This window comes from Ambystoma mexicanum, chromosome 4p (genome assembly GCF_040938575.1).
Source record: "Ambystoma mexicanum isolate Mex_15411 chromosome 4p, UKY_AmexF1_1, whole genome shotgun sequence".
In the NCBI taxonomy this organism is placed as follows: domain Eukaryota; kingdom Metazoa; phylum Chordata; class Amphibia; order Caudata; family Ambystomatidae; genus Ambystoma; species Ambystoma mexicanum.
The window spans coordinates 873,995,086-874,007,954 of NC_090927.1; positions in this window are offsets into that span (position 1 = coordinate 873,995,086).

The following is a 12,869-nucleotide window of genomic DNA, read 5'->3' on the forward strand; positions in this document are numbered from 1 at the left end:
GAAAATTTAAGGAGGCAGCAGAGGGAAGCAGAGTTAAATGACTGGGAAGAAGACTATAAATTCGGCTTAGATACAGGTGACAACCCTCAGCACCCCCATCAAACAAACAAATGGTACGCAGACATGAGCCACACGGCCCAACACACAACTAATGAGAGCTGCTATTTCTGCTCACTGATCCCCCATGCCTCAGGCACTCCCAAAGTGCTACTGCCACAAGAAATTCCATTTGCAGAGGCTCAATGTCTTCTACATCTTACGCTGTGCCGGATCAAAAATACATTTCAAGCACACACAGTTTCTTTTGAAATGTTACAGAATGAACACACATGCTACTCCTGGGCGCAAGGAGTAATTTGAGTGAAAGAACCTTTCCTGGTAATAAAGGGCACATTGCATGCTGACAACAAATGGCAGAAGGAAGAGATCCTGTGCAAAGCAGAAGCACTACGAGGCCTGTCTGAAGATAAACTCTCATCGGTACAGAGGACAATGGTTCCCATATGGACTGAACACATAAGCAAACTCACATGGGTCACCACCATCGAGAAGCCCTTCAAGTTACAGAAAAACATTTCATATGAACTCTGCTTCCATGGAGAAGAAAAAAGTGACATGGGAAGAAACGAAAACTGCAGCAAAACACTTATAATTCCTAATATGAAGAAAGGCACTGCAGCCCTAATGGACACGTATTGGGTTTGCGTCAACATGGCCTACCTGCATCTGGTGCAGTCCTGGAAGGGAACAAGCTCTCTGCCAACACTGCACTCCGCACAGATGGTAATTCCAGAGAGCCGCATTAACGGGAAATGCAACCTTGCAGCGAACGAGGATGCACCTTCCCCAGCACCACTCGAGACAGCACCATCAGATGCCTTGAACGTGGAAGGGGTGCAAGGCACATGCAGGAGAAGGAGAAGGTTGTCCAACTATATTTCCACCAAGTCGTCTGAAATGCTGGCCCAGATCCCGGATAATTACAGACTATTCAGCTCAGTAGAGACATTTTTTGCATCCCTCGTTCCCAGCATCCAGGCAAGAGCAAACACCAAGTGGCAGCAGATCACTCGATGGGAGCTCATTCAATTGGCCAACGACACTGAAGAAGGGTTCAACGTCATCAAGGTATTACTCTGAGCCTTGCGATTGATGACGATGCAGAATCGATATGTATTGGATCTATTGACAGCAATCGATGGAGGTGTTTGCAGAAAAATCGGGAGCGCATGTTAAAAATTTGTACCCTCTGCAGACACGGAGAATGGCTAACTCTCACACGTGATAGCCGCGGTACACGACCTTGGCGAGCGAATGAAGGACGGAGGAGGGGCACAGCCCAGCACCTGGTTTCACAATCTTTTCTCGTGGGTGCCCTCCTGGCTTGGAATGACTGTTAAACTGCTCATACCCCTCATCGTCTTTTTACTCCTGATTTTTTGTGTGTGCCTATTGGGACTTCGATGCTGCGCGAATGCAGTACCAAATGGTGCGTTAATGATGGTGACGATGGGACGTGCAAATGGTGTGGCACAAATAAAACATGAGGCGGAGGTACAAACAGGTGATGCCCCTGATCCCAAATATAGAATGACTGCAATATATAATACAGGGCATATAGTTGATAGTTTATACCATACAACTATAAAAGAACCCTGTGAATTGTGTTGGTACAAAGAAGTATGGGTGGACCTAGAAGGTGATGGGGGTGTATATATATATATATGAGCTGCACTCCCGATGAATATGCTAGGAGGGGACACAGCCTTAGAGTGGTATGCAGGGCATGGATGCCAATTAAGGGGACTCCTGCATGGGACAAGGCAGTGGCAGAGGAGGAAGAACGCAAAAGGTTGGGGTACCTACATTATTCATTACTTAAGTAACGAAAGGGGGGAAATGAGTGGAGAGAGGGGACATTTAAGACCCCCCCTTATTTCCATGCTTCCCGAGTGGGTCTAGTCATGGCTGCTTCATGTCCAGGTCCACGGCCCTGGGGCACTCATGCGGGAAACACCTCCGAGAACCATCATCCCCTTTCGTACAAGTACATTCATGGGTGCTGTCATATTTCCATGCGTACCTTGGTACAGAAAAACCAGGACTCCATTTTGTAACATACAGGCTCCATTTGCAAATAGCAAAAGGCCAATCAGATTTAACCCCAGTCTGCAGCCATCTCTGTCAAGCGCACAGCCAGCACGGCTCTCCCCCCACCACCTCCTCTCTGCCGTCCATATAACTGCCTGGTTCCCTTGAGAATGCTGGCAGTAGGAATGAAACAAAATCCACACTGTATCACTTGCCGTCCAACTCCCTTCATTGATTCAGATGCAGATCAGAGGGAGAAGGCAAGAGCCAGGGCTATCTGTCTCTGTAAACCTGCCCTGCACCCCAGAGACCCTGGCCACAAAAACCTAATCCCTTTGTACCTCAGAGCAAAATCAACAACCAAAAGAGACCCTTAAATCAGTGAATGTATTTTCCTTCCTGACCTACATGAGTAAAAAGGATGTCTTCTCAGTGTGTGTAAATTCATATGAACCTTCTGGTACCTTAAAAAAGCTAATGAGTAAACAATGTAAATACATATACGTATGCCACTGGAAATCCCCATGTTAAACTGTTGTATCGAAGGTAGAAGGTAGAATATATGTTGATTTATAATGTTGAAATGTGTACATGACTAATTGTAATTTCATAACAAATAATGAACTTTAGACCTGTGCAAGCTCACACAACGCTACCTCATTGTTGATAAGGCAAAATGTAATTATATGCATGCCATTAGAAAACCTCATATAGTCGCTTTCAACTGCCCTTGTTCTGTGATTAGTTGACAGCAATTTCTCTCTTACCATCCTTTGCTTTAGTGTTATCACATTGCCCAAATTGTATGGAGTTAGAAGATGTCATAAGTGTACTTCATTTAAATAATAAACCAGCTAAATGTATATGATATGGTAGCCCGTTATGTGCAAATATAAAGGCCTTCAGCCATCATGTTGTGTGAGACCAAAAGCCATAAAAGGGGGGCCTAAGCCCATCTCTAATCACCCCGGCCTCATAAAGAGTTATGCTGTTTGGACACCTGGTTACTGAAGGCCATCTAAAGAGGTGCACATCTAAAATGAAATGTATTCTTTGTAATCCAGTCACAGTAACCATATACCCCAACCTTCCCCTTGTCAATATTGAATGAAAGCCCCCGACAATACATTGACCCTACAGCCCCGACCCCTAACTCAGTGTCCGAATATGCTTGAACTAAAGAGTGATATCCTTGATAGAAACAAATAATTGATGTTCAGTAATGAATAAGCTTGCCTTGTTTTTTCACGTGCAACCTGCTGGACTTGCCACCGGACGAACCGGTCAGAGGTATGAATGGATGGAAATGTGTGGCCACAAGGGCAAATGTTTCAGGAGTAGAATATCAATGTGTCAACCCATCGGATGTCGGACGGATGAGCCCAGCTGAACGTTTGACCCCAAGTATCACATCATCTCGTCACGTGCCCATGGACCAATCAGCCATCACCGACCATATAGCATCCATAGGTGCCTGCTCTTAGTGACCAATCCCGATCAAACATATGCCCCTTAGGCCTTCCTCTTGCTGATGCCCTAATACGTGTATAAAAATGAATTGTAACATATTTTCTGCAGAGCACTCTCGGTGTGAGCAGAGTAGATTCTGTTTGCCCTAACTTTGGATAAAAAGCCTTTGATCGCATTCTCACTTTGTTAAACGGAAATCATGTTAGGCCTCCTTTTGACTTATATTGGCCTAAGACTAGTTGCTCTGCGAAGAAAACAACGTTTGCAAAGTTCCGATTTCTGATCGACTTTGCCGCCATTTTAGAATCATCCGCCATTTTGATTTCTGTTTGTATGATTCTCTGTTCTAAAATGGTGGTCTGTGTTTCTAACTTGCAACCAAGCTTCCCGACCTCCGAGTTCTGTTAATGGTTAGACTGTCCGCGGGCCGAATGTTTAGACTAGGTAATGAGACCTTGTACTGTGTATGAACTGTTGTCCCAGGATTGTCTGCGCTAACAAGCCTCATCCACGAATACACATCGGCGACAATGAAAGGCAAATGCCAAGCGTGGACACAGGCTGAACTAAATTGTGTTGGGATATAGACTAAGGCTTACTGTGGGACCCAAGAATATACATCGCCATTGTAACTCGATGGAAATGCAAACTCATGTAATTCTTCTGCATATTATTGTATAAGCTGTACGTGAACTCCGCACAAACTCTAGACCGCAGATTATTAACATGTAGAGGGGCTGGACAAATTTGTTAGAAATGTATAAAAAGCATGAATGTTCAGATGTCCAGCACTCTCTCTCCTCTCTCTGACAGGCTGGTACTCATTGTGGGGTGTTGAGAGCCACAGATAGCTATCTGTTTCTATGTTTCTTTGTAAACTGTACAGTTGAATAAAGATCTGTGAATCTTTAAAGCCTGTGTTTGGTGTATTTCAATTTGTGGTACTCAGCCTCAATATTTCCTTTTGCTTTAACAGATGGTGCCCGAATAGGGACCCTCAAGATTGATGCCACCTCGCTGAAGAGTTGACACGGATATCGGACCGGGATCGGACGGTGAGAAAGGGGGCACCTTCTTCGATGAGACGCAACACCTCAACCAGAAAGCTTTTAATTTGCTCAAGACAGCACTGTGTTCAGCACCACTTTTGGGCACACAAAATTATGAAAAGGCCTTCGAGTTGTATGTGCATGAACGTGGTGGATGTGCTTTGGCTGTGTTGATGCAGGAAAATGGGGGGAAGTATAGGCTAAGTGGCTACTTTTTCTCCGCCCTTGATCCTGTTGCATGCGCTTTGCTGAGATGTCTGAGAGCTGTCGCTGCTGCTGCTGCGTCTGTAAAACAGAGCGAGGGTATGGTCCTAGGCCTTGCTTTAACCTTGTTGGTACCTCACTCTGTAGACATTCTATTAAATAGAACGCAAACACAACATCTCACCTCCGCACGATTAACGAGATACAAATTATTCTTGTTTGCACATCATATTAAAATCAAGAGGTTTTGTGTACTGAATCCAGCTGAATTATTACCTTTTCCGCAAGGTACTGCTTGCAGTGACTAAATGTCACATGACTGCCTTTATGACACAGAACAAGAAACTAAAGGCAGAATTGATTTGAAAGGTACACCTTTGAATGATCCACAAGGGGAGTTGTTTTGTGATGGCTCCTGTTTCAAACTTCCGGATGGTACATCCACTGCTGCTTATGCCATCACTACACTGAGAACATTTGTGGAAACCAAAAGAAGTTTGCATAACTCTGCGCAGGCCGCAGAGATTTTATCATTGACTCAAGCTTGTGAACTTTCCGAACGGCTTAGAGTAAACATATATACTGATAGTCAGTATGCTTTTGGGGTAGTTCACAACTTCGGTAGACTTTGGGCAGAACAAGGTTTCTTGACCTCACATGGACGAAGATCCAATATGGCACCTTGATAGTTCAGCTACTCTCAGCGCTTGCACTTCCCACTCAGCTAGCAATTATGAATTGCGTGACACATCAGAAAATCACAAATGATGTAGGAAAAGGGAACCCTTTCACTGACCAGATAGCAAAACAGACTGCTACTGATCTCTATTCTGAGATTGTTCAACCAATACCTGGCACTCCTTGCCCACCGCATCGCCGCTCTCTGTCCCAACTTTCAGTGCTATGCGGATGATACCCAGCTCATTTTCAGGCTACCTCGGCCTCCTCCTCCTCCTCTTCTTCCCTAATCTCTGACTGTCTGTCTGCCATCCCGGATTGGTGTGCCGCCAACGACCTCTGCCTTAATGCCAGTAAGACTGAGATTCTACTCATCGGCACACCCACTCCCTCCTTCCCTGCAGCTCTCTGGCCGGCCTCTCTTGGCCCTCCTACCTCTCTCACCTTCAAGGCAAAAAACCTCGGGGTCATCTTCGATTCTGCACTCTCCTTCCCCCCTCACATCTCTGACGTCTCTAAGAGGTCACACTACCAGCTGCAGCTCCTTAGAGGTATTCTTCCTTTCCTATCCTTCCCCCATAAGCTCACTGTCTCCAGAGCCCTGGTACTCTCCAAGCTGGACTACTGTAACAGCCTCTATCTAAATCTTCCTGCCTCCACTCTATGCCCTCTGCAACTTATCCAGAACAGGACTGCGATACTTGTCCTTGGCCTCAAGCCCAGGGATTGTATCTCTCCAGGACTGACATCTCTGCACTGGCTCCCAGGGGCTGCAAGGATAAAATTCAAAACCCTCTGCATTGTACACAAGGCCTTCTGGGGTCTGAGGAAGCAATACTTTCAACTCTCTCTTCCCAAATATCTTCCTTCTCGAGCTCTTCACTCATCTGCCTCCAACTCCCTCAGGGTCAGTCGCTTCTCCAAGCAACAAGTTGGTGGCAGATCACTCTCTTCGGTAGGGGCCTCTCTCTGGAACAGCCTTCCTGCCTCCCTGAAACTTGAGGAGAACCATCTCCGGTTCCGGAAACACCACAAAACCTTCCTCCTTGCATCTGCTTTCTCTCCTCTTCTCCCTTGCTGAATTCCTGACTTAAATTGCACTGGTTACCTGGCCACCCTTTTCTGATCTCTGGCCCAGGCCACGTCAACTGCCCACCTGCACTGCCTTCCTGGCAACCTCTGCACTTGGAGACCGTTTTCTATATCCCTTCAGTCCCCTTTCCAGCACTTTGTCTGCACTTCCTTGCACTTGCCACCAGCTGGCTGTTTTATGTGTTTAATTTATCTTATTTATTCTACTTCCCATGTGCTTCACTTTCCCCTCTCCCTTTCCCCCTCGCATTTTCCTTTCCCCCCTTCCCATGCACTTGTGTGATCTGAATGACACCTGGCCTAGTAGGATCGCTGTCTGTCCTCCCTTTGTCCCCCCTCCTTGCCTCGTCGCACCTTGAAACACTTGTGTATAGGCGCGTTATGAATGCCATATCATATCATATCATATCATATTCAGATATGTATACTACAAGGGAAGCCATGAATGTCTGTAACATAGACAAAGGCATTGAGTCTATAAAGAATATCCAAGCCAGTGCCACTCTAGAAGAAACTAAGCAATGGGCTGAGGGCTTGGCGAGGTTGGATGATGATGGGTGTTGGTTGGACAACCTAGAGGGAAAGATGATGCTGCCGGATGCGTACATTACTCTGATGGTTTCAATGGCTCATGGTCGCACTCATATCTGCGCTAGGAAGATCTGTGAAATGTTAGAAACTGTCTGGGTCAATGTTAACATCCCGAAAACTGCCGAGCGTTTTGTCCAGAGTTGTATGGTTTGTTTACAGCACAATATGGGGAAGGGTACATGAACAACAAGGGGTAGTTTTGGTCCACCTTCTGTCCCTTTTGAAGTGATCCACTTTGACTTTATTGAAATGGAGCGTTGTAATAATCTCAAGTTTGTCTTAGTTGCTATTCGTCCTTTCAGTAAATGGGTTGAAGCCTTTCCTGTAAAAGATGCCACAGCAATGACAACGGCGAAAACCATGCTTAAGGAATATTTTCCTAGGTTTGGTTTGCCAAGAGTCATCTGGTCGGACAATGGTCCACATTTTATCGCTACTGTAATTCTACAGATATGTGCGGGATTACAGATCGATAAACGGTTCCATTCAGCCAGACACGCACAGAGTGCGGGGTTGGTAGAAAGACACAATGGAATCTTGAAGAACAAGCTCACCAAGACGTGTGCCGGCACCATTTTGAAATGGCCGGACGCCTTACCGATAGTGTTATTATCGATGCAGACAAACCCGAAGACTAGGACTGAGCTCTCCCCATATGAGGTGGTGATGGGGAGGCCAGCTAACATTTGGAATCTTCCTAAACCTAGAGCTTTGAGGGATATAGAGCATGCACTTCTTTCTGAATATTGCAAACAGTTAACTATTAATCTGTATCTGATTCATCAACAGGTGCGAGAAGGCCTCCCAGCTAAATAAGAGGGGTCAGGCCATCGTATCCGACCTGGCATGTGGGTGCTGACTAAAGCTTTTGAAAGAGCATCCTGTCTCGCACTGAGGTGGCGCGGGTCCTATAAGGTCCTATTGGTCACACAGAAGGCAGTACGAGTAGCTGGCAAGAAACACTGGATACACGCTTTGCATGTCAAGAGGATACCTTTCCCTTTGCCACACAACGGAGAAGATAAGGAGAAACTTACTTGCTCTGTTTTCAACGATCATTCAGCATTGAGCAGTACTGAGAGTGCTTCAGAGACACTCCCTGAGCCCACGGGGTCTGGGGAAACAGCTTCTTCATCTCCACACTCTCCTACAGATTATTTTGCATCTTTGCCTGGTTCTGCTGCAAATTCATCACTTCCATCAGGAAGCAACAACACGCTGTTCGCAGATCACACTGTACCAGGAGTCACAAGGTACAATCTGCATCCACTGAGCTAAACTTACTGCACGGTTCGGCTGTGGCCCCAAGGAAAGTAACCATAGGGCTTGTCCTTCACCCCATCTTTTGCCTTTGAAGTAAAGTAAGTGGCTTGGGATAGGGAAAGACTAAATAAACACGTGATCAGGAGATCACCAGCAAACGGACTACAGAGTTTTCTTTTCATAGGAACAATGCCTGTTATCGCCCCTACTCATACGGAACAAATAAGTGATTGTGTGGCCAACGATAACAATGGACGATCAAATACATGGTCTTGCAAGACGTATTATTTTCTTGTAATTATCTTAACTGGTTTCGTCGTATTAGTTGACTTAGGATTTTGGTATATGGAAGAAGTACAGCCACTTCAAACGTTCTTGCCTACTGAGAATGTTCCGACTGTATCTACACCTTTCGTGCACCTGCACACTCATTCTCCTAGACACTCTCAACACAGACAGAGCTACCACAATAACACATTACTGTTAATAATGAACGCAACCCATGCCATTTTGAATAAGACAGACTGCTGGGTTTGATCTCATTTGCCGCAACATGGGGAAAACGGGTTGGTCTGGTATATTCATTCTTTGCCTCTAACTACTGACTGTTATGCTTCTCTACGGGCACTATTCTTTGGCCGATGGAATGATAGCGTCTCGGTGAATTTTGATGGAACGAATTTGAACGAGTTTGAAAGGTGAGTTCTAACACCTCTGGGATGCTCACTCTTCACAAATAGGAGCAAGGTTAATGTTGCTTCCATTAGGCCATCTGATAGATTGTCCCGACCATTCCAATCTCTGATCTATTTCAAGAGGGCTCCTATAGGCAATAGGGATGCCACACCACCTTCCTATACTGTTAACCATAGCCCCAACTCAGTTTCTTTCTGCATACAAAGGAATGGTACTCAGTCAACGGGTGATTTTGAGGGTTGTACTAATTTTGCAAACTTGACTAGTGAGGACAGACCTTTGTATGTAGGTGAACCTTTCTACTTTGTTTGCAGTAATGAAGCTTTCCCATGGCTACCTAGGGACTGGCAGGGAACTTGTTATTTAGGAATACTGCAGCCAGGGGTATTTATAGCTAGTACCACAGAAATCTCTAGGGCTCATCCAAGGCGGGACGAGAGCAGTGATACTCCTCCACAAATTCTGGGTGACGTAGCAAAATCTTTTGTACCATTTTGGGGACAAATTATGAATTCTGAGGATATTAGAAGAATAGCAAGAGTACTGGAGAAAACCATCAACCGGACCACTGACATACTCTATAACAATACGTCTAGAACAGAAAGCAATCAGATTAGTGGTGCTACAAAACCGGATGGTATTAGACGTCATCTTGGCTGAGTGTGGTGTAGTATGCAAATTAGTGGGGTCCGCGTGCTGCATTTTTGGGCCAGATTCCTCCCCAACCATCTTTAAGGCAATACAACATCTGCATGTCCTAAGCTCTGAAGTGCATGTTCCAGAGGGAAATTGGGATCTTAGTGCTTGGTTCTGGGACTTCCTACGATCTTGGGGATGGAGTCTCCTCTAAGTCTTATTGATTATTCTGGGTATTCTGTTGTTCTGTTGTTGCTGTATACAATGTCTTCCTGCCATATGTTCAATGTTAGGGGGATGTTGTGCACAGCACAGACTATGGGAACATTAGGACCAAAGGTACACGCACCGGAAAGAATGACCAACGAATTTGTGATGAAGGAAATTTCTGCTGCAGATCTTATGGCGATTGATATATCTGATGAATGTGATTCAGGTTGTATGGACATTGAGACGTGGAGTTGCTTTTAAAGTGACTAGTTCTTAGTTTTGCACTTGGCTTAGGCCAAAAGGAGGGTTTGTTAAATGGAAATCATGCTAGGCCTCCCTTTGACTTATATTGGCCTAAGCCTAGTTGCTCTGCGAAGAAACCCGCATTTGAAAAGTTCTGATTACTGATCGACTTCGCCGCCATTTTAGAATCATCTACCATTTTGATTTCTGTTCATATGATTCTCTGTTCTAAAATGGTGACTGTGTTTGTAACTTGCAACCAAGCTTCCCGACCTTTGAGTCTGTTAATGGTTAGACTGTCCGTGGGCCGACTGTTTAGACTAGGTAATGAGACCTTGTACTGTGTATGAACTGTTGTCCCAGGATTGTCTGCGCTAGCAAGCCTCATCCACGAATACACATCGGGGACATGAAAGGCAAACGCCAAGCGTGGACACAGGCTGAACTACATTGTGTTGGGATATAGACTGAGGCTTACTGTGGGACCCGAGAATATACATCGCCATTGTAACTTGATGGAAATGCAAACTCATGTAATCCTTCTGCATATTATTGTATAAGCTGTATGTGAACTCGGCACAAACTCTAGACCGCAGATTATTAACATGTAGAGGGGCTGGACAAATTTGTTCGAAATTTATAAAAAGCATGAATGTTCAGATGTCCAGCCCTCTCTCTCCTCTCTCTGACGGGCTGGTACTCATTGTGGGGTGTTGAGAGCCAGATAGCTATCTGTTTCTATGTTTGTTTGTAAACTATACAGTAGAATAAAGATCTGTGAATCTGTATAGCCTGTGTTCGGTGTGTTTCAATTTGTGGTACTCAGCCTCGATATTTCCTTTTGCTTTAACAAATTGGTATTGGTCTTATTCCCTCCTGAGATGTACCTTTATTGACTCTGTTGGGCAACTTACCAACAGGCCTCGGAGCCTCTCACTTTCAAGACCTAGAATCCCAAACAGAGCTTGATGAGGAGCGCCAGAAAGCTGGCGCCTTTAAAAAACAGAGGGACAACCTGGCTGCATAGAGGGGTACTCTAACTCCAGAGAGGGACACCTTGGGCCAGGAAGTCATCCATTTAAAAACAAAGTTGGAGGAAAGTAAGCTGGTCCTTCAGGAATTTGGGGAAACCAAAACAGATTATGAAAAGCTGTTAGAGCACACCAGGCGGGTGGAGGATGCTTTGGCAAAGAATAATCAGACCAGTAAGGACCAAACTCAGGAGAAGAGTCTCCTGGAGCAAAACTTGTCCCAATGCTCCCAATGCAGGCAGGAAGCACAGAGAGACAATGAGGCTCTCTGTGAAAAGAATGACAGGCTCCACCAACAGATAGCCATGCAAGAACAAATCATAGAGACCTGTAAGGCCTTAATAGAGGAACAAAAGGGTCAGATTTTGGCATGTCATCAGGGAGTAGGGGCTGAAAGAGATGAGGTAAGATGGGAAAGAGAAACCCCTGAGCATAACCTCAGGACCCCTGGCATCAGGGACTTCAATCCCTTCAGTTCCATGGACTCTGCCACCCTCATGTCCACTGGCTCATATGAACCAAGGGCCACAGGGATGGTAGACTTCAATACAATGGGAGATATGGGACTGACAGATAAGCGCCTCCCAGAAATGTATGGGCAGGCATCTATGTACAGGTTCCCAAATACCAAATATTAGGGCCAGCCTCTCCAACCAGGGAGACTCCAGCGGGGGGAGAATCAGAGAACTGGATCCTCAAAAATATCACCTACTAAGAGATCAGTCAGTCAAATTTGGTGGGGAATTTCAAGAGACTAGGCCCACAAAGAGCATTTTAAAAACCTCTTCCCAGCTTGGACAGTGGAGGGGGGAACTCACCAATCCTGGGAGCAAGGGAGAGTCAGAAGACTCTTCTGAGATCCAAAGGTTTCAAGAGACTAGGCCCCTACATTCTGCCAGCAATTCTCAAGCCCACAGAATCCGGGAGAACCTAGAGGATCAGACAGCCAGCTCTGGGAGCAGTGCCTCTGAGTCAGAGGATGAGTGGATCAGGCTGACCAGAACTAAAAAGGCCAACAAGATTAAGAGAGCCCTACTGAAAGATGCCCTCAAGCAAATCAAGGCTATTAGGAGCGTCAGAATGCCCTACCACAAAAATGCCAAATATTCAGCTTGGGAGCACCTCGAATTGTTTGGGCAAATGATGGAGACTTTCCACCTGAAGGGCAGCCAAAGCTGCATTCAGTATGTCAAGTGGACATTTTCAAAATCCCACCAACCAAAGACCCAGAAGGCCCTCGGGCCAATCCCAAACAGGGAGTCAGGGAGGTAACCCCACAAATGGAAGCACTAACTCCCCTGACTATATCAGCCCCCATTACACGGGCAACAGACCCATCCTGGGCTATGTGTGGACTCCCTCAGCCCAAGAGGGAGGATCCAACAGGCAGCTGCCAACCCAGGAACTTCCTTCCTTACTTTCCCCAGTGCAGTAATTCCCCAAATGCCGGGTTGAATTTCTTTCCCCGGTACCAACCAAACCTCAACCCCCAAAACAACCCTTCTTTCTTTCCCCACTTTCCTGAGCCCAAACAGCCCAATCCGGGAGATCGGAGGCCAAGGGTGGAGGAGGGGTACCAAAATTATCTAAACCAAGGGCATTATGGAACAAGGGA